The 22,405-nt window shown below is 47.3% G+C and overlaps 1 protein-coding gene across 5 annotated transcripts in view; it reads right to left on the bottom strand.

Moving 5' to 3' along the window:
• SPATA3 (spermatogenesis associated 3) overlaps nucleotides 1-22,405 on the bottom strand; it is a 41,187-nt gene that overhangs the window by 1,058 nt on the left and 17,724 nt on the right. For 2 of the 5 annotated variants that reach the window (XM_078070003.1, XM_078070006.1), the window contains one exon: nucleotides 21,612-21,668. The exons of 1 other annotated variant lie outside the window; for it this stretch is intronic. The gene's annotated coding sequence lies outside the window, so the exon portion shown is untranslated. Of the gene's footprint in view, nucleotides 1-8,681; nucleotides 8,835-14,479; nucleotides 14,827-21,611; nucleotides 21,669-22,405 lie in introns of those variants that run through there. 2 more of the 5 variants (XR_013446804.1, XM_078070005.1) reach the window with 2 other exon arrangements.

The raw sequence follows: 22,405 nt of genomic DNA, 5'->3' as shown, positions 1-22,405 counted from the left end.
TCCAGGGCCAGTGTGGTTTATCTTTACCTGTGTTATTTACATGGCAAAGGTTCAGGTATTAAATTAACAGGAAACTACAAAGACCTTAAAAAAAAAAAAAAAAAAAAGAGGCAGGAGGCCAAGATGATTTTTTCCTCCTCTGTGTCCACACCCTTGAAAATATCATCATAAAACAAATAGGCTTTTTCTGATTTCTCTGGTTTTCGATGAAGATGTAAAGTGAAACTGGGATTTCTGAAACAATTTGCCTCTCTGTGGTCCCTCAAGCAGAACTTGGTGGGAAGAGTGACAGAAACGTACTGATTTGGAAAAGAAGGAGTGATCTTGGTCTGGTTTGGGGAACATCCTTTGTTCTCTTTTCTCCCTGTCTTTCATGCTATCCTTCCTTCCTCCCTCTTTCCCCTCCTCCCCTCCCCTCCTCTTTTCCTTTCACCTGTCCCTTCACCTTTTTCCCTTTCCCATCGCTCTTCCTTCATTTCTTTCCTTCCTTGCTCTTCTCCCCTAAACAATTGTTTTTGAGCTTTGAGGAAGGTGGGGCCTGGGGAGAGTGTGTGGGCTCTGGGGCAATCCCTATATGGAGAGAAAGATCTTAAATGTGAGGAAACCATGAAGGGGAAGGAAGCTGGGGGGAGTCCCCAGGACGCAGAGAGGACCGAGGCTGGGGCGGGAGGTTTCCAGACCGAGTCTGACAGGGCCCTGTGGGCAGGCCAGCGGAGCAGCTCCTGTCCCCTGTGCTGTGTCCTGGCTGCAGGATGACCCCAAGGGCACCACTGTACTCGGACTTCATTTCTTTGTTGTCAGGGTGGAACATTTTCTTTTCTTTTCTTTTCTTTTTTTTTAAGATTTTATTTATTTATTTGACAGAGAGAGAGAGACCGCATAAGCAGGGGAAGTGGCAGGACAGGCAGAGGGAGAGGGCGAAGCAGGCTCCCCGCTGAGCAAGGAGCCCCGATGCGGGGCTCGATCCCAGGACCCTGGGACCATGACCTGAGCTGAAGGCAGATGCTTAACAGACTGAGCCACCCAGGTGCTCCAAGGGTGAAACATTACCTTTCTTCCCTTCTAGATTCTTTGGCTGGTCTAATAATTAAATTAACATAAGACAGATTAACAGGAGCAAAATAAATTTAATTACATCCATATCCCCCCCCCCCCCACCTCCAAGGACATGAGACTCAAAGGCAGTGGGGCAATCGAAGCTCACACGCCGTCCTGAGCCAAAGAACGGGACAGGGACCTGGGGCTCCAAAGGGAGGAGGACAATTCACAGGAAGATGAGAAGAGCAGATGTTTGGTAATCGGGTGTTGGCCCTGCCATACAGGTAAGTCTCTCTGATTAAAAAAAAAAAAAATTAATCTTTGGTAATAGCTCTCTTTCTGGGCCAGGCCCCCTATCTAAATTCTTCTAGGCAGTTAAAGGAGACATAAAAAGCTTTTCCTGAGTCTTTTGGGTCTTGATTGCCTTCAGCTCAAATACTCCACATGCCAAAGTGGCACATTTTGGGGTGATGTATTCTGCTCCCCTTCATCGCCTACCCGGCCGATGGTTCCTGTCCAGGTACTGGGAATGCAGATGTCTGTGACAGCTGGTGTTCATAGGAGGGTCAAGCAGCTCAGTTTTACCTGAACTTTAGGTAAATGAAGGCCTAATGAAGGTCTGTTAAGATGGCCGGGAGAAAGGCCCTAGCTCTAATCCTTACTGCACTCTTGCTGGGCCCAGGATGGGTCAGTGGTGTCAGGAGCAGAGGTGGACAGCCCCCCCCCCCACCCCGGGTACACCTGCACAGACTGAGGGAGTTGGGAGGCAGGAAGGCAATCCTCCATCTGCAGAAACGCGCCCTCAGCCTGTGCTTGAGCATCTGACCCCACCCCCACCCCCCAACGAGGGGCGCACGTGGGAGACCTGGGAGTAGGGGCTGAAAGAGCATCCATGCAAAAGCAGGGACACCAGCCAGCTCTGCCTGGCATCCGGGAGCAGGTGACAAGCTCGCCTGAGCATTGCCAACACATCTGCAGCTCCCGCTGGGCGCAACGTTGGCCAAATGCAGCTTCAGCATGCACCTGCTGCCCTGGCCTTGGCCTCAAGGTGACTTCACGAGGACCCGCTGGTGTCGGAGCCTCTGAAACAGCAGGGAGGGGAGCAGCAGCTGACCTGGGCTGCAATGACACAGGGTGACCTCGAAGCCACTCAACTTGGTCCTCCCTTACACCCCGCCCCAGCCAGGTCGAGTTAGAGTTTGAGCATGAGTCTCCCAAGATCCAGCCTTGCAGGAGGATGGCACTGGCGCGGAATGGCCAGGAAGTGGCTGGGGTCTCTAAGAGCTGAATGGGGCCTTTACCTTCCCCAGGATGTGAATGTACCAGCCTCGCTCAAGCTGGCCCCTTAATTGTCAGGCCTCCAGAGGTTCAAGTGGATGAGAGGCGGGTTATCATAGGAGGCATCCCCCTTCTCAGCCAGGGCTCAGCACACACACCCCTTTATAGACAGTCCAGTAGAACGTCAGCTGCGTCCATGGGGTGGGCCTGAGGGTCAGCGCTCACCATAGACTCCCTGCCTGGGTACCTGTATGTCTCATTCTGCACAACAGCTGCCTCCCCTTCGTCCCCAGCTGATGAGATCTAGAAAGAATGTATGTTTTGGGGATGTTTACAGTGGATGACTTCATAATCACTCTTTACAGGGGGCCTGGCATAGGACAAGGCAACTATTAAATATTACGCTTCTGATAACATTATTTGTTCAGATCAGCTCCTGGCCAGCACCTCTCTGGCCCAGAGAGATGAATGGAGGATTCAATCAGGATCCCGGGGAGTGCCCCCAAACTCGGGTTTCATCGCCCGATCTGTAGGTTAGATGTGGCTCCGAGGGTCAGGAAGCTTCTGTGATTACTGGCTTTGAGACTGCTCAGCTCCCCATTCTCAGGCTGTGCTGGGCAAAGACAAGGGGGTATTGCCAATGACTTGAGAGGGGCATGACACTTGGCAGGGGGGCAGCGAAACCCTCACCTCAGAGCTCTAGAAGACGCCTCTTATCCCTTATCACTGGCAGCAAAAGCAGTGCTTGCCAATAGAACTTTTTAAGATGATGAAAATATTTTATGTCTGTGCTGTCCGGTGTGGTAGGCACGAGCCATAGATCACCGGTGATTGAGCACTTGAAATGTGGCTAGTGGGACCGAGGCACTGTTCTTAAATTTTTATTTAATTTTTATTAATTTTAAGTTAAATTTAAATGGCCACGGGTAGTTAGTGGCTATCATATAGGGCAGCACAGATCGAGACGTTATGCCATCATTCTCTTACAGGGATGATTTCTGCGGCTTCATGGACAAGTTGGTTTAGATTGGTTTTCAGCTAGACAGTGACAGGACGAGGGTATGGCTGTGACAGGCCTGGCTGGTTCCCTACTCACTGCCACTCCATGCTCACTGAGCCCTGATTTTGTTACGAAGGGCCAGGGGTTGAATCACTAATAGATGAAGCCATGTATGACATTCCCGCTCCTCTTTGTCGGTGATTGGTCTTGGGGTGAGTATGTGACTCCATTCTAGCCAATCCAACACAAGGGGAAGTCCCCTGGAGAGACCTCTGGGAAAGATTTTCTTTCCTGAATAGGGAAAGTGAATAGTCCTCTTTAGCCCATCATCTTCCTTCTTGTTTGGGACACTCTTGTGTGAATTTGATATTTGGACCTGTGGCAGCCATCTTGTCATTGTGAGGGAAAAGCCAGGACAATCAGTATCTTTCAAAGAATTGTTGATAATATTTGGGGGAAACGCAGTGAATCCATGTTCTATGAGAGCATCTAAGGCACCTCACTAAGTCTAAGAACAATATCATCAATGCAGTGAGCCAGCATGATGTCCCATAGGGCAGTGAGATGGACAAGGCCCATCCAGCCTAAAGTCTAGAAGCAAAATGGAGGAGACTTGCTGTGTCCACTCTCTCCCTATGCTTCTTCTGCACTAGTCGGATGGGAGAATTATGTAGGATTGTAAGAGGAATCATCCCCCCAACACACACACACACACACACACACACACACACACACACCCTTTCAACTCATTCGCAGAGATACTAATAGTGATGCTCCCTTCTGGGCTTTGATTTTCCCTCAGATTTGCTGTTTGTTGGGGAGGGGGATTCCAAGGTCTTCTCCTTTGCCCTTCCCATCATAATAGCCCTTACTTTTGGGTAATAGAATCAATGTGTGGATTCTGCCTGAGGTTTAGGGTATCTATTCCAACCCTACACCGAGGCACTGGGGAAGTAATGGGTTCAGGATTCCAACAGTCCTACTGTGACCAGGACTCCAGCCACAGCTCCATTTATCACTCAACCTGGTGGTGTTCTGGTCCCCGTAGGATTACTGTTGGTTTGAGCAGTGTCCCAAATACCCTGAAAGTTCTGATTCATTCCTTTCTCCAGGGCACAATTTCTCTGACATGTGGTCAAATCCCCTGTAGGGAAAGCATGAGTAAGACAGGCAGAATACATTTTTGATGTTATCACACGGATTTTTTTTTCCCCCCAAGGGGACCCAGTCTCCATTCAATTCAAGGGGCTGTGAACTGATACATCCCAGATGCCACTCTCCCACTCTGGGGCCTTCTGCTGAAACCAGAGAGACCATTTTGATGGCAGTATCCTCCCAATTAACAGACTGCCTGGGAAGCTGGCCCTGGCATTATTGCTGCTGGCCCCTCAGGATTATGCTGTTAAACTCTTAACTCTGCTGTAGCCTCTGTGAATATTATCTGATTGACCACAGGGCCTTTGCATCACTCCTTCACAATTCAAAGTCCTTGGCAGGAGCACCTGATTGGCTAAGTTTAGTTTACATGATGATGTACTAGTTATAAAGAAGCTGAATGAGAGACTATTTGATTCACCTTTGGCTTCCATAGAGAAATAGAGGCTGCGCAGCCAAAATATGGGTGATTTTTATCTTCACTTATTGCTTATCTATATAGTTAGGTCTTTCTTTCTTTCTTTCTTTCTTTCTTTCTTTCTTTCTTTCTTTCTTTCTTTTTCTTTCTTTCTTTCTTTCTTTCTTTCTTTCTTTCTTTCTTTCTTTCTTTCTTTCTTTCTTTCTTTCTTTTCTTCTTTATTGACCACAGGGCCTTTGCATCACTCCTTCACAATTCAAAGTCCTTGGTTGACATGTAACATACTAGTTTCAGGTATACAACATAATGATTCAATATTTGTATATATTTCAAAATAATCCCAATAATTCAAGTTAACATACATAGTTACCATACATAGTTACAATTTTTTTCTACAATTTATTACATGCATAATTTTTAAGAAGGAGTCTGTTATTTTATATATTCTTCAATCAGTCAGTTCCAAAGTTATAATTATTATACATGTTCCGGGGGGAGGGTGGATTAAAAATGGTTCTTAGAGGGGCGCCTGGGTGGCTTAGTCGTTAAGCGTCTGCCTTCGGCTCAGGTCATGATCCCAGGGTCCTGGGTTCAAGCCCCACATCGGGCTCCCTGCTCCGCGGGAAGCCTGCTTCTCCCTCTCCCACTCCCCCTGCTTGTGTTCCCTCTCTTGGTGTGTCTCTCTCTGTCAAATAAATAAATACATAAAATCTTAAAAAAAAATGGTTCTTGGACCTGAAAAGGTCAGGAATACTAGCCTAAGAATTCGAGGTGTCAGTCGTTTGTGTGTGACGGTGAAACCGAAGTGGCCCTGCCTGGTCCTGCCTGGCCCCCCTCTGTGGGGGGACATCTGGAGACTTCTGTCCAGGCTCCTTGACTTTCAAAGGGGACTGTTACCCTGCCCCCAGCTCAGCTGCCTGTTTAAACACTGAGTCTGCACTTAACCGGCAACATAGAATATTGAGTCCTTGTCGGATCAGAGCCACGACCTCAAACTCACTCTTGTTTGATACTTAGCAAACATTTGGTTGAATTAAACAACATTTAGGAAGCCTTGTCTGAATGGCAGTTACACATTCAGTCACGCATGAGGACTCTAGCCCTTGTTAGCATTTACTTTGGGATTAAATACTACATCTCAGATGATCACATGCTCTCTGCCCTTGGGTGCCTAGGATTGTTTTGTTTGAACCCACAGGGAGTCATGCCATTGACTTAAAAAACGGCGACTGTTGACACCAGCCCCATGGCCTTCACTGTTTTATTTACAATAAGGATGTTTTTAGGGCCTTTCTCACTATATTACATAGGCCCTCTGTATGAAAGCGTATGGAAGACATTCCTTTCTGGTCTTAGAATTAAGCACCTGATTTGTTTATATCTAATGAATGTTGTGAGTAATGTGGCTGGCCTTGTTTCTTTCTTTGTTGGGCTGGTAGGAAGCTCAGAGTCAAATTGTGGCCCATATCTAGTAAGTGTAGAGGATTTTCATGGTAAGCATTTTGTGTATTAATCTTATCTCTGGCTTCACATTATTTCTAATAACCTAATTTTCCCATCTTCCTAATGTTTCCTGTGACTTAAAAAAAAAAAGATTTATTTATTTATTTGAGAGAGAGAGAGCGCATGTGCACGCATGGGTGCGCGTGCATGCCTACGTGTGCATGAATGGGGGTGGGGGGTGGAGGGAGAGAGAGGAGCATACTCCCCGCTGAGCAGGAAGCCCTTTGCAGGTGAGGCTCAATCCCAGGACCCCCAGATCATGACCTGAGCTGAAGGCAGATGCTTAACCTACTGAGCCACCCAGGCACCCATTTCCTGTGACTTTTTAAAAAAGTATTTTATTGGTCTATTTTGTAAGCAAGCTTAAATGCTTTTTCTTTATTTTTTAGTCGGGGAAAGATAAAAACAAAGATACATATGAAATATTTAAAATGTTTTATTTTCACTTGGACCCTTGTACTGAACTCTGTGCTATTCTCTAATCTGGGGAGCTCAGGGATTTTATTGGGTTTGCAGTTTTCATTTCGGTCTTTGAGAATAATCATTTGTCACCAGTCCTGGGATCACGCTGGTAGAAAGAATTTTCATCCATTTGCATTCTTTTGAAACTCCTTTTCTTCCACTTGATGTTTACTTAGTACCTGACACAATTGTTATGAACTTATCTTTATTCTCTGGATAGTGGAATGGGATTTGGAAACTCATGTCCTCCTTCAGTTTTATAATTCTCTAACAAGAATTCCAAGCATTTTGAGTTTTTACACTTTTTTTTTTTCCCTCTCTTTGCTATGGATCTTGGACAAATCAACATCCAAAAGTCACTGGTTTGTGTTAGAGGCAAACTGGAGAAGACCAATCTGTAGTCAAGGAAGGGCGATCTTCCTCAGCATATACATATACAACATATATGTAACATATACAACATATACAACAGAAACCTAAAAACAGTGTTTTTGAGGGGCACTTGGGTGGCTCAGTCCGTTAAGTGTCTGACTCTTGGTTTCAGCTCAGGTCATGATCTCCGGGTCGTGAGACTGAGTCCCATGTTAGGCTCAGGGTGGATCCTCCTTGAGATTCTTTCTCTCCCTCTGCCCCTTCCCCCTCTAAAAAAGTAAAAAAAATAAAAGAAAAAATAGTGCGTATAGAAGAATTTATGGATTCATTCTGGGATAATTCTGAGGTAGCGGTTATAATCCTCTACTCAGCATGTTTCTTGTAGAAAAAAAAGCAGAAAATAAGGACAATAAAAAAGAAAAAAATATTGTCCAGTTTCTTATTATTAGCAAGTAGGGGATTAGCTCTCCAAATTTTAAACAAAGTGCTTGTTATATTCAACAAGCATTTATTGAGAGCCTACTACGTATAAATCATTGTGTTATGCTCTGGAACATAGCATTTTCAAAACTATACGCAGCCCCTACTCTGTGCTTCCTACTGTTCATCTCACAGCCTATAACACATTTATGCAAATGGTATCACACAGTTCACAGTGTCCTGATACCTGTTTTTCTCCCTGGACCAGATATTTTCGATATCTCTCCATGCCAACATCTATAGACTAACATCATCATCTCAAAAGGCCAAATAGTATTATGTATATGATTAACCATACTTTATTTTAATTAGTGCCCTCATGTTGCAAACTTTTTTCTTTTAAAGATTTTATTTATTTATTTATTTGAGAGAGAGAGACAGAGATAGTGACAGAGATAGCGAGAGAGAACACGAGTGGGGAGGAGAAGGAGAAGCAAGCTCCTCGCTGAGCAGGGAGCCCGACATGTGGCTCAAACGCTGGGATCATGACCTGAGCCGAAGGCAGATGCTTAACTGACTGAGCCCACTCAGGCGCCCCATGTTGCAAACTTCTATGCAATTATAAAAAGTACTTCTGTCCACAACCTTACACTGAACCTGTGCACTGATGCTTTCAAGATGCTCTTAAGTCACCCTCAGATGCACCAATGTGGAAAATTGTCCCCACATCACTGGTAATCTTTCTGGCTTTTCTCGCTTAATGACTTGGGCTGTACCTTTTGTACATGAAGCTCAACTTGCTCAGATCTAGCTGACCAGAACTGCTTGGGAGATGACTGAAGAAAGTATCTGGCTTCATCCTTATAAGGACCCCCCCCTTTCTACGGTGACAGCATCATCTCATGTTGGCTTTAATGATTGCATTGCCTTGTGATTTCTAGGGTGGTGGAAGGAGCCAACTCCCTTTCTATGCATGCCTTGTTTGAGACCTGGCACCCTCTTCCTGCCCTAGCCTGGTGCTCATTAAGTGTGTACCTGATAGATGAATGCATGAATAAACAGATTCCAGGACCACAGAAATGGTGTGGGTGAAAAACAAGCAGTCCACAGCGAGGAAGTGACATGTGGGGGTGGCAGGCAGGCTTAAATTCAACACCATAGATAAGCTAAAGATGCATGTTTCAGTTTCTAGAAAAGAAAAACCCAGCTAGAAACAACACCAAGAAGCTTGGCTAAAAAGCTAATAGATGAGCTAAATGGCATAGTAAATGATATTCAGTTCACCCAAAGAGTGGCAGAGAGGGATAAAGAGAGGGAAAAAAAATGAACTTTGGGGACAAATAAAAAACTAAGCCAAGATGGTAGACTTAAATCCAACCATGATAATAGTTATTTAATATCAACGAACTAAATACTTTTATGTAAAAAGCAGAGATTATCAGATTGCATAAAAAAGCATACAGAACATTCACCAAGATAGACCATATGCTGGGCCATAAAACAAGTCTCGATAAATTTCAAAGGACTGAAAACATGCAGAGTACATTATCTGAGGTATTAAATTAGTCATCAATCACAGAGGTATTTAAATTAATAATCAATAACAATACGATATCCAGAAAGTTCTCAAATATACGGGAATTAAACAACACAATCCTACATAACATCTTAAAACATCACATGTGAAATTAGGAAATAATTTTACTTGAATTAAAGCGAAAATAAAACACCAAAATTTGTGAAATGCAACTAAATGTATATGTGGAAAGATTTTTTGTTATAGCTATAGGCTCGTCATTACTATGTGTCTCCCTTTCCCCTCAACTTTTGAATGAGAGAGTATCTATTATATTTTCCTGTCTGTGTCTCATTAATAGTTGTCAGGTGTGTGTTGGGGAGATAACTGGTCTTTGTAGTTCACAGGCCTCTGCACCTAAGAAACCAAATGTGAGGAGCTACATACACTCGAGGAACCACACCACCAAAGTATCATCCCCACCTGGATCTCATTTTCATGGCGAGATCCTGGACCTCAGGCCTGAGTGTGGTGCTGGTATAGAAAATTACTTTGGACGTTTTTGTTTTGTTTTGTTTTGTTTTGAGGGGTGACTCTATTTCGCAAGTGGATACGAATTATTAGGAGTTGGAGGGCGGACTGGGGTCGATTGTGACACTGGTGGCCCCCAGTCAACCAAACCTTCTGGCATCCCCATCCTCATATAGTTCCATATTGACTCAGGCTTGGCTAATGCGACATTAGCAAGAATGATGCAAGTAGAGACTTGTTCAGGGCCTGCACAGTGGGGCTTGTCCTCTTGGAACACTCCTTGGAATTCTGCCGCCATGTGTAAAGAAGCCCATGGTAGGCTACTTAACGGGGAGAGGACCCTGCAGGATGACAGATGAACGTGGGTGTTCCGGCTTCCCCCAAGCTGCCAGCTCGAGGCAGCTGTATGAGTGACCTTGGCTATACCACCAACCACCTCATTGAGCCCCAGCAACCCCGAAAAACATGGGAAATAACAAATCATTGTTTTATGCCACTAAATTTTGGGGCTGTTTGTTGCGTGGCGGTAGATAACTGGGACAAGTAGGGCGCTCTGGAGCTGGGATGGTCTTTCAGAGTTGTCTCAAAATGAGACATGAGTCCAGGCCTTTTTACCCCCACATGGACCTGAAGGTGAGCAGAATATGCCACCCCAAACACGCCCCTTTGGGTTGTGGATTATTTTGAGCCGAAGGCAATCAAGTCCCAGCAGATTTAGCAAAGGCTTTTTTTTTTTTTTTACCTCTCCCTTAACAGCCTAAAATAATTGACACAGGGGGCCCAGCCCAGAGAGAGAGCTATTATCAGCGATAACTTCTTTTTATGTGAAAGACATCTGCATGGCAGGACATTTGATTACTAAACATCTACTCTTCTCATCTTCCTGTGAATTTCCTTTCTCTCCTTTGAAGCCCCAGGCTCCCATCCCTTGCCTTCGCTCACGAAGCCTCAATTGCGTGATTGCCTTTGAGTTTCACATTTTTATGGGGCTCCCATACGTATGTAATTAAATTTGTTTTCTCCTGTTAATCTACCTTATGCCAATTTAATTATTAGACCAGCCAAAGAACCTAGAAGGGAAGAGGGGAACATTTTTCTGCCTCTGCAGACTTGTCATTAGGTTCATCTTGCCTCCTGGGAGGCGGCATGATCTTGGGTGAAGCAATATCTTTTTTTTAGCCAAGGGCAATGCCCAGAGACAGGCACAGCTGTGAGCACTCAGGGGCCAACACTTCTGGCATCTAAGGGAATGAGTGCCTTGATCTGGTAGCACAGTACTGCATTCATTACAGTCAGATTTCTATCACTTCCACTATTTTCCCATTGGTGGGAGAGAAGAAAGGGGCTACAGATACTTTATTTGATGCCAGGTCAACCTGTGGCAGGATGTGCCTGGCTTAAAGGGAGAGTAATGAATTAGTCTAAAAAGACATGGTAGGTGGGCCCATGAGGGTATCTTTCTTGGATTCCTGGCCCGAGGGGAGTGCTTTCCCGCCTTAACTGGCTGCTGTGGAGTGAGAATTGGACATCACATGTCCCAACCCTAGAAGGCCATCCTGACTCATTTCTGTATTCATTACTCAGGCTATGGAAGTCATAATAATGAAGTTTGATTTTGGGGCCACAGACTCACAGAGAGAGGGATAGGGCAAGTCTGAAAAGGTATGCGGGGGAGGGGTCTGGTAATCAGATGAGAATGGCGTTGAGAAGGAATCTTATGCAAAAAGTGGGTTATCTTTAGGGCTGTTCGTTGTAATACTGTTTATAAAAGTGAATATCCTTCAGCAGGTGAACTGTTAAAAAAAGGAAAAACCAACTGAGAACTAACATGCATCCATCGCCTTCCCAGCATTCCAGGCTTCCTTAATGAAAATAACCTAATTTTCATTCCGATATTCTGCTTTTTTGCGGGAAGCCTACTCAGGGGAAGTTAACCTTGGTCCACCTCGTGGCCGGTACCTGGGTGGCCTAAGCCAATCAGTGCACTCCTTTGGGCCGCATCACCAGGGGTCATGTGACCCAAGGAGGTCCAATTAGAGTGAATCATAGGACTCGCTTGGGATGCTGGGAATGGGACGGGCTAGTGGGCGCTCCGTTAGGATGGGGCCCATTACCCGTTGCTACTGTAGGCGAGGCAACATTTCTTCTCTACCTTCTTAAGGTTTTTTTTTGTCTGAGACTGAGAATTAGACACATAGGGCAGGTTAGCAGGTGAAAGGCATACAAATTTATATAAATTTTATGTGACATGGGAACTCTTAAAAGGAAGTGCAGACCCAGAGAAATGGGACTTACTTTTCCATCAGGTTGAACAAAGAGAGACAACTGTTGGAAAATTATTAAACTTCGTGGGGAGGCTAAAGGAAGATAAGAAGTATCTAGACGGGGGCTGTGTGTATAGAATTCTCCGGGTCTCGACTTCTTGTCCTTGATGATAAGAAAGTTACTTTCCCTCCGGTGGAGAGGGAGGGAATCTTTCACATGTGAGTTTTTAATCTGCTTTCAGAGAGAAAAGGGGAGATCAGAATGCCCTTCCTGGAGCTGCTCTTCTTTAAGTGCTTTTAGCTCAAAGTAATCCTTAGGCCAAAGTGGCATGTTTTGGGGTGGCATAACCTACCACACTTCAGAGCCTCATTTGATCAGTTATGAAACAGTCATGTGTTGGGACATCATGCAGCTGCTGAAAATGAGCTATTGGAAAGATTTCCATGAGAAATGAAAAGAACGGTTCACACATATATGCTATGAAATCCTATGTAATCAGGGAACAAAATGTCCATTTTAACCAAGAGATATCTTGGTAGGGGGGTAGGAGAGGTAGTGGGGGGAGAGAGGGAATCCTGTGTTCCTCAGTTACCTCCGCTTGAATCCTGTCTGATGCCTGAGGAAGGAGAGGGCACCCCCTCCTCCAGGGACAGCCTCTGTGGGAGGGAGGGGCACCCCACGAGACCTGGCAGGAGATTGAGCCCGAAGCGCTGGAGAAGGGGCCTCATCTACAAATACAAGACTTAAAATACCCAATCTTATTGACACAACAGTCATCCCACCAGGGATCTGCTCCTCTGGGGAGGGGCTGAGACCAGAACCTCTGGGTTCTGGGAGTGAAAGGAGCAGGCAGGCTCAGGGCCCCAGGAGAGGGGAAAGTTTGCTCCTTTAGAGGCTTGTCTAGCTCACTGGATTTCAGCTTCTGGTGGGCAACAAGTCTGTCTTGTTGTTGGGCCCCAGTCACCCAGGACTAACGTGGACACTGGCGCAAGGCAGTGCTGAATGGAGGAGGCAAGGCCTGCCTTGGGGTGGGGGAGGGGTACAGACGGCAAAAGTAGGGGGCCTCACACCTGTGCACCCCCAATGAGGGGAGGCCCAGAGAAACCGCCTTTTGTTGTCTAGCCTGACTTCACAGCTGGAAGTTCTGCTTTCTGGCTGTTTCAGACATTCCTCCTTTAACCATAAATATTATTTTTAAGGAGCCTCCAGCCCAGGGAAGCCTTGGTCTGCCTAACTGCTCTCAGTGGGAATATGCAACTTTAAAAGAGTTTGAAAAGAATCCACTTGGGAGGAATTTGCATTTTCAGAAAGCTTTCAATAGAGGGCCAAGCGATGGGGCCTGTGAATAAGGTCTTTCTGTGTTTGCTGCTCCATGCGAACAGTACAGGAGGAATAAGAGAAAGGAGGCACATTGCATTCCCCCAGCAGCTGCGGCGGAGGGGGTGGGGGAAGGCGCCTTGGCCAAGAGCCAGTGAGGATTCTGGGATGCGTGTGTTGAGTCATCTCTTCCGTGCGGGTTTCCAGGGAGCTGGTTTGCAGGAGGTAAACTCGCGACCTGATTCCCAATTCCAAGGGCCACTGTTTCTTGCTCTGCAGCTTCCCCTTGCTGCAAGGCTATGGCCTGGTGGGGAGGGGGAGGGTAGCCCAGGGGGTGGGGGAGGGGGTGTTGGGGCAGAGCCTGGCTGCTCGGTTGCTTATGTAGAATTCAGCCCCACACTCAGATGGGCTCCTTTTCCATTCCTTCTCCCTTCATTTGGGGGACAAGTGGCTGCTGTGGCCGTCAGAGGACCTCACTGTGTGGTTCGCTAGTGATCCCTTCCGCCCCACCCCTTGTTCATCCTCATTCTGTGACGAAGCTGAGAGAGAAAGGGGTTTGTCTTCACTCTCTTGAAGAAGCTGAGAAAGCAAGCCTAGGGAAGGAAGGTAACTTTAAAGCCCCACCCACCAACAGTTAGCCGAAGGCTTCCTGCCCCAGTATAGGAGCCCATCCTGGGTCCTTGGCTGACTCCGGGAAGCTCCCCCTAGAGGTCACAGTGACAAAGAAGGGGTGTTTGCCAACCCTCCTCCCCGCAGGGGTCCTTCCCCTGTGGCCTGTGGTCAGCCTGTTGGGTGTGTCCTCTTGGAAGGACACAGACCAGCAGCGCACCAGAGGGACCCCCGGACACTGTGAGGTTGCTGGCCCAATTCTTACGGCAGGGCCTTAGAGTGCTTGGGGTCAAAGAGCTGGGAGGGTCCAGATGTGTAACTTTGAAGCCCTTTGAAGTGACTGACGTGCATGAGGCATCATTTCAGGTGAGCTTATCCTAAGACCAGCCTATACACTAGACCAAGAAATTGCTCTTGCTTTTATTTCTGATATTAACCCAACAAGGTCTTAAAACGGACAATAAACTAGTCGAACAAAAGTGCCTCCAGATGCAGCCCCCCTCCCCTAGAAAAATGTTACACTATACCCCACTCTTTCCTCTTCCTCCCCATCCCTTCCCTCTCTCCCTCTCTGTTTCTGTCTCTCCCTGTCTTCCAATTCAAACAAAATATTATTGACTCTTTCTATATACCAGCCATTATTATAGGAGCTGGCAATATATTTGTGAACAACAAAATAAAGAGATTCCTGGCTGGTAGCTCTTACAGGCTGGAGGAAGGAGACAGGCAATAAATAATCACCATAAGCAATAAGTAAATTTTACAGCATTTTAGAGAGTCCTGAGGGCTGTGGGAGTAGAAGTAAGTGGGGGTTTGTAGTTCTAAGCAGGTGGTCAGGGCAGACCTCATTGGGAAAATGACGTTTAAGGAAAGACTTGAAGGCAAATGTAGAGGAGAAAAAATATCTTTCCTTCTAACCTTCTAAGTTCTTGACTGGGGCCTCTGTAACAAAAAACAGATTAATGACAGAAAAGCATGAGACTTATTTAATATAAGTTTTATGTGACATGGGAGCCTTTATCAGGAAATATAGACTTGAAGAAGCAGTTAACTGAAGAAGCAGTTAAACTGAGCCTTTCAATGCTAGGTTTGAGGAAGAATGAACAGTTGTAGGAAAATGTGATTGGACATCTGTGTCTTGGAGATAAGGATGCTCATGTCCCGTAGGTATAGAGAGACCACCTCTCACCTGAGGATCTATGACCTGCTTCAGGGGAAGGTCACGGAGTCCTTCCCGCACCTGCTGTTTTTCAAATTCCTTCAGCTCAAGACAGCCATGGGCTATGGGGAAGAGTGTGCCAGGCACAGGGACCAGCCAGCACAAAGGCCTAGTGCGGAGAGTGCCTGGCACTGGCGAGAAATAGCAGGGAGGTCTCCACAGCTGGAGCACAGTAGGTGGGGCCCAGCAGGAGATGCAATCAAAGAGGAGGGGTCTTGTAAGGCCCCTGGCCACTGGAGGATTTTTAAAACACTTAAAATTTAAAGAATAAATTAAAAAATTAAAATGTCAAAAATAGGGGTGCCTGGGTGGCTCAGTTGGTGAAATGTCTGCCTTTAGCTCAGGTCATGATCTCGGGGTCCTGGGATGGAGACCCGAGTCGGGCTCCCTGCTCAGTGGGAAGTCTGCTTCTTCCTCTCCCTCTGCCCCTCCCCGCCCCCCCCCCCGCTCATGTTCTGTCTCTCTATTTCTCTGCTCTCTCTCTCTCAAATAAATAAATAAAATCTTACAAAAAATAAAATGTCGAGAATACACTGGCAAAGACTCTTGTCTTGACCTAATTAGAGCCAGGCTTCTCTGGCCCAGACCTTGGCCTGCTCAGTCTGGTTTTAGTGGGAATCCTGCAGGGTCAGTTTACAGAATCCTCTACCTTTGGTATCTGACCACCCTTGATATCTGATCAAATTCCTCACCCATCCCTCTCAACATCTTTCACCCTGGCCTGCCTTTAGCAAGATCTTATCCAGTCGGTTCAGCCAGAATTTCCCCTTTCCCCCATGTGCCCTCTTACCTCTTAGTAACTTCCCGTCCACCGACCCCACCCTGCTCTTTGACTATAAATCTCCACTTGTCCTTGTATTCAGAATGGAGCTCAGTTCTATACTGAGGTCCCTCTTCCCCCCATTGCAATATTTGCAGAATAAAATATGCCTTCCCTGCTTTAACTTCCGCCTGGCTCTGGTCTTCTTTCAACAAAAAGTAGAGAGAAGAGTGTGATGCCCTCAGCGTGCCCCAATCCCACAGGTTCCACAATGAACCACTCGTGGCCACCTTGTGTCACCTGTTCCCCGTTGCCCATCGCCTTGACATCACATCATTTCATCCATAAGTATCTCTGTGTGTATCTCTGATGAGGACTTCTTTTAAGCTGAACATAAAGTCATTTTCACCCCTAAAAATTTATAATAATTCCTAATTATAATTAAATATCCTGTCATTAGGTCATTCGAGAGTGTTTTGCAGAGGAGTAACATGCTTTGATTTGCTTCTTTAAATGGTCAGATTGTATGGTGTGCCCAGAATCCTCACATTCTCCTACAGGAGGGTCAGATGGTGGAGGCAGTTTGGAAGTGTGGCAGTTTCTCGTCAGGTTAAACACATGCCGACCTTTGGACCCAGAAATTCATTCCTAGGTACTTCCCAAAGAGAAATGAAAACTTTAGTCCACCCAAAGAATCGTACAAACATATTCATAGCAACTTTATTATAAAATTCCAAATGGGAAACAACCTGAATGTCCATTAATAGGCAAGGAGATAAACACATGGTGGTATGGTCACACATGGAAATACTCGGAAAGAAAAAGGAATAAATTATTGATATATATGAGAGAATAAATCAGGTTCAAAACATTGTTGAGGGGCGCCTGGGTGGCTAGGTCGGTTAAGCGTCTGCCTTCGGCTCAGGTCATGATCTTGGGGTCCCGGGATCGAGCCCCTTGTCCGGGCTCCCTGCTCAGCGGGAGGTCTGCTTTCCCTCTACCCCTCGCCCTCTGCCCTTCCCCGCACTCGTGCTCTCTCTCTCTCTCTCAAATAAATAAAATCTTAAAAAAAAATTGTTGAGCAAAAGAAGCCAGATACAAGAGTGCATGCTGGTTGATTCCACTTACATGAGTTTCCAGAGCAGGCAAAACTACACGTCTGTCTATGGTGACGGAAGTCAAACCAGTGGTTGTCTTGGGTGAAAGGGGCATGGATATTGACTAGAGAGGGGCTGGTAGGCGGGGAGACTTGGTGGTGTGGTTAGATGACAGAAGAGTATCAGGGAAATATGAGGTGATTCAATCCCCACCAGCACTACGTCATGAATTTAGAGTAATCCCAGCAGCATAGTTGTGTTTACCCAAGTTCCATTGGACGTGCACAGGAGACAGAGAACTGGATTGAACCAGGTACCTGGTTTTGCTAAGTGAGTAAGATGAAGGGAGATGGGCCAATCAATTCCTAATCCCACCAGAACGAAAGGACTTTCCTTTTGCTTGTTCCTACAGAGAAAGCAACATCCCCAAATGTGTATGAAACACAAATCACCAAAAGTGCAAAGTAGACCCCAAATGATCCTCTGTCCCAGTTCTTCTAGTCAGCTCTATCCAACTCCAGGGGCTCACCCAGGGACCTGCTGGGCTTTTTGAGCAACTCTGTTATCTGTGGGATTCTTCCACACACAGGGCCTCCTTGAAGATGCCTTATCAGCTCATGAAAAGCACCTCCTATCCCACCTGCAGAATAGAGCACCAGCAGATGAAACTCAATCCCAGTGCCATTCCTTGGCAGACTGCAGTCCAAACAGCAGTGTCTCAGGTATAATCAGATTTCCCAGAACATGGTACAAGCAGTTCACCCCTGACCACTGGAGGTGGGCAGCCAAGAGAAAGGCAGAAAAAGTGGAAGGGGGAGGAGGAGAAAAGTGTAAAGGAGAATACAATCCTAGGGGTTCAGCATCTTCATGGAGTTGGCCCACCCAGACCCTTCATCCTGAGACTAATGGAAGACAAGCGGACTTTCCCATTCATCTATTTTATGAACTTCTTAACCGGGATCAGTCACCCCAGACTTGAATAGAACTTGTTAGCTCTCAACCTCCTAGAAGAGTCTGAGCCTGGATCCCTTGCTTCAGCCCTGCAGCTGAGACCAACCCGCCCTCTTCTTTGGATACTTCCCTCCTTGGCAGCCAATGAGTCTACACTCCTAGCAAGGAGGTGCCTCAAGACTTCCGAGCCCTAATCCTTTTGCCAGCTCACGGCTCGGTTCCTGGCTTTGGCCACGAATGTATCATGAATTGTTCCCAAGGGCACTTTGCCAGTTCAAATTCCTGCTCTGAGTCTCCATGACTGGCTATGTGAGGTGTGATATATGTATAGTATCCGCCTATTATTAAGGTATATGCTGTCCCTGCATACACTGGGGAGGAGGTGCCTGGGGAGAGAAGGTCTTCCAGAGTCTCCCAGTGAAGGCAAAACTCGCAGTAGCTACAGGCCTGATTTACTGCCCTGCCAAACATGGCACTGAGCCTGGGACCTCAGAGGAGACGGAAGAGGCTGCCCTTAGGTGTTCCACCTTAGTTTTATGATTAGATTTGCCAGTTTAGGTCCTTGGATCCTGGTTACTCATTCTACCTATAACCTACCAGGCTTCATGGCCAGTGGGAGAGTGGTGGTTCTCTGGAGGGAGTAGGGTGGGAAGGATGAAGACCAGAGTAGTATCTGAAAAAGCTCAGGACCTTTCAACTGGTCGTAGCACCAGGCACCAATGAGCTGGGTGGGCCAGATGGACAACTGCAGGAGGACGGGGCATCCCAGACTTGGCTCTGCCTTTGCCTCTTGTGCCCTCTTCCTTTGTACCTCTTTGCACCCTTGGAAGGATGGCTCCAGTGGGACAGATCTGACTTTCTCATGAACAGCTAGTCTGTGGTCTAGAGACATTCAGAGCCCAGGTCTGAATCCAGCCTGTGGAAGATGCTAGACCCATAGGCTTAGTCTCAGCCAGGCTGACCCCAAACTCACAGCCACGATAGCCTTAGTTATTACCCTGTGTTCAGAAATATACTTGGTCACACTACTTTTTATCTCTAAGCTTCCCTCTCCAAAGCACCTTTTGGGGCTATTGCTTGACACTGGTAGTAATGAAAATATTTCAATCCAATGATCACATTTATAGACCACTCTGAATACAGTGGTCTAACCTAAATCTCAGCTTATCAAAAAATGGTCCGGGTCAGGGCAGCCTTATTCATTCATTCTACTCTGATGTGCCAGGAGGGATTCAAGTGAAGAAAAACACCTAGTATCTGCCTCCAGGACCTAACCACAGAGGAAAGAGATGCACATGCCAATAGAACTGTAGGATGAAGAGTAACAGGAGATGCTTGGCATATGACCATTTATCACACATGGTTTCCACTCTTCAAGAGTGTTGCCTACGGTCCATGACAAGTACTATGAGGCCCAATGCAAGGGCAGTGTAGGAGAGCATCTACAGATGAGCCCCAATGGCAGTGACGGCCAATGGGAATGCTATTGGCATTTTGGGTGGGATAACTCTTTGTCGTGTGGGACTGTCCTGTGCTTTGCATTCTCAGACTTCATCACTGACAGCCCATAGTATCCCCCAGTCACTGTGACTACCAGTCACATGTCCCAGGGGTGGGAGGGTCAGACTGCCCAGGTCACCACTGCCCTCGGGAATCCAAACACCCAGGGCAGCCAAGATCCTGTGGATCTTGGCTCCTAGCTACTCAATCATTCATTCTGGTGAAATGGGGGGGGCGGGGTGGAGGGGAAAGGGGCAGGAGTAGAGGGCAGCACCAGGGCTCTTGTTGCAGGCCCAAACCCACCTTGAGTGCATATCTGTGGTTTTTAGCTGCTTAACATCTGTTCCTATTTCTTTCGGTAACAGGGTTACCAAAATCACTGTTTGGCCTCTTCCCTGCTCCCAGTCCTCAGACTCTCCATGGAGTTGACCCTCAATTCCAAAGGTGGTTCTAGCCTAGCCAGCGTTCCCCTGGGTAGAACATGGGTTCCAGGAGGGACACAGGACCCAGTGAGAGGTTGATCAGAGCCCTTTGCTGCTGGGAAGCAGACCACCTTCTCTGCCAGATTTGACCTTCAGAGACTGGGGCGAGGGTTGTTGTTGCTGCTGTGGCCATTTGGCCCCCTTGTGGGAAGAGCCTGCCTGAGGATGGAGGGGCCTCAAGACCTCTGAGCCCCTGCAAAAGCAGATAGAAACAGGTTTGGGGGCCTGACCTGAGCCCCCTGGAGCAAGCCACATCTGAGCTGGAATTCTCTCTCAACTTTTATAGGAGTTAATACATCCCCATTTTGTTCAGGCCAGTTTGGGTTAGGTTGTCTGACATTTACGAAAAGGGACCAATGACGAGACCAGGGAAAGGAGCTCAGTATCTTCAGTCAGAGTAGTCAGGCTGAGCAGAGGCAGAAGCCATGGGCCCCAGGCCTCTCCACCCTGTCTCTGGCCCCTCTCGTCCTGACCCACAGGACAGGACCGCAACATGACCCTCCCCCATCCCAGAAGTCTGCATTCTTCTTGGGGAGGCTGCTTCCCAGGAGAGGTGTGTTTTTCAGCCTGGGGTACCCTCTCCCCACCTACCAGTGCCTGCTTAGGAAAGGAAATCCTGGGATTGGGAGGTGGTGAGTGGGCTGCGGGTTTCCTGGGAACTGGCCTAGCCCACCTTCTCCATTGTAGGCAGGCCAGCTCCCTGCCTCCGGCTGTCCTGATGGCTCCCAGCCTGACCAGCTCTTAGAAGGGCAGCAGATCCTTTGGGCATGACTATGCACTCACTTGGGTTCAGAGCTGTCCTCCTCCCTATTAACCACCCCCATTAACCATATCCCCTGGCCATGACTGAGGGCTTCAGTGCATTCTGGACTCCCAACCGTAACCACCTCCATTTCTTTGCCCGGGAGCGTCATCTCTGGAGTGGACAGAAGTCCCGGTGGGGGTGGGTGGGGGGGGGGTGGAATTAACCACCTCCCTTCAGGCAGCCCTTAACTGAGGACCAACAGGATGGGTATATAAACATCCAGCTTTCCCACCTTTGCCGGGATCACTCTGAGTTATATGGTCTGTTTCCCCCGGGGGCTGCCCCAGCAGATCTAAGCTTCAGTTGTCCCCAGTGGCCACTGCCCTCGAATTGACTGTTGTCTCTTCCCTGTTTCACACCCCTCTCCCCTCCTGGTGTTTCCTGGGATCCCTTTGAACTAAGACCTCTGCCTCAGCTGCTCAAGACCCACCAGGCTCTGGCTGGGTGCAGCAAAGTCACGAGACAGACCACAAGGCTGCAAGTCGCGTCTTGCCCTGCCCCTGTGCCTCTCCCATCACAGGTGAGGATGAATGAAGCCATTTCCCAGAGACAGAGTGATCCTGAGCACGGAGCCTCTGTTCCCCAAGGTGCAGGTCTGGAAAGGGGTCAGCGCATTCCTCCTGTTCCCACTAACCGGGATTACCACTGGACAGAAGTGCAGTTGACTGGTTATGTTAGGTATTGAATCGAGTTGTATAATTCTTGCTTTTAGAGTGGGAAAATCAGAAGCAGTTTGTTCTGTGAGTATGTGCAGAAAAAGTTGCCCCCCCTTGGGTCTGTGGTCCCCAACAAGAACAGGAGGACCCTACCCTCATTTGCCTGGGGCTCTACAAACTCATCCCACACTTCTCTCCCAACCCATTTGCCAAGTCCAGCTTTGTGTCTCTGGGTAAAACACACTCATGAAACAGAATTCTTTTTTTTTTGGTTCTATTTTGGTGACAAGAGAGATCCTTGATGGAAACTGGATCTGTAAGAAAAATAAGGACAGAGCCATTAGCTTTGACAACATTCCATGACCTTGGAATTTTGGTGGCTTTCCAGTTTTACAACCCCGTGGGTGAGAAGGGTTCAGCAGTTAAGATCCTCTTGTGGAAAAATAAATTATTTAGGATTCAAATTTCTTCCATTCTCTTGTCCACTCTCCTTTTCATCCAAACACAGCCACTTGGAGCCTGGTGTTTCCCTTCAGGCTGTAATGCGCTTATGTAAAGTGCCTGGCTCATACTTGGCTCAGTCAGCATTGGCGCCTTCTTTTCTCTCCCCTTCCCCCAGGGCCCCCAGCAGCTGCAGGGAGACTTGCTCCCCCAAAACTGGGCTGTGGCAGTGAATTTTACTATGCTCACTGCCCAAAAGGAGAGGGGAAGCAGCCCTTTGCTTTGAGTCCCTTCTCATTCCCGGTGGGATGCTAAGAGAGGGGCTTACCAAGCTTTAAGAGAGAAGATTCTAGAAACACCTTTTGCCAGAGAGGAGGCTTGGCCACTGCCATTAGATATTCTTTAGTCTCTGGACTGAGAAGGACACCAAACTATTTCCCTTGCACAGGGTCGAATGGCTGAGCCTTTGGAACTCAGGATGACCCAGCGCACCTCCCCCTCGCACGCACACACACACTGACTTTCACATACCCTCAGGGGGGCTTTCTGTGGTTCGAGCACTTGTCCAAGCCAACAGGCCTGGACTCGGCTACGGTAGCACCTTCTACAA

This window comes from Halichoerus grypus, chromosome 4 (assembly GCF_964656455.1).
Source record: "Halichoerus grypus chromosome 4, mHalGry1.hap1.1, whole genome shotgun sequence".
NCBI lineage: Eukaryota > Metazoa > Chordata > Mammalia > Carnivora > Phocidae > Halichoerus > Halichoerus grypus.
Note: the sequence above shows the minus strand (reverse complement) of the source record. Positions and strands in the feature narration are given on the sequence as shown.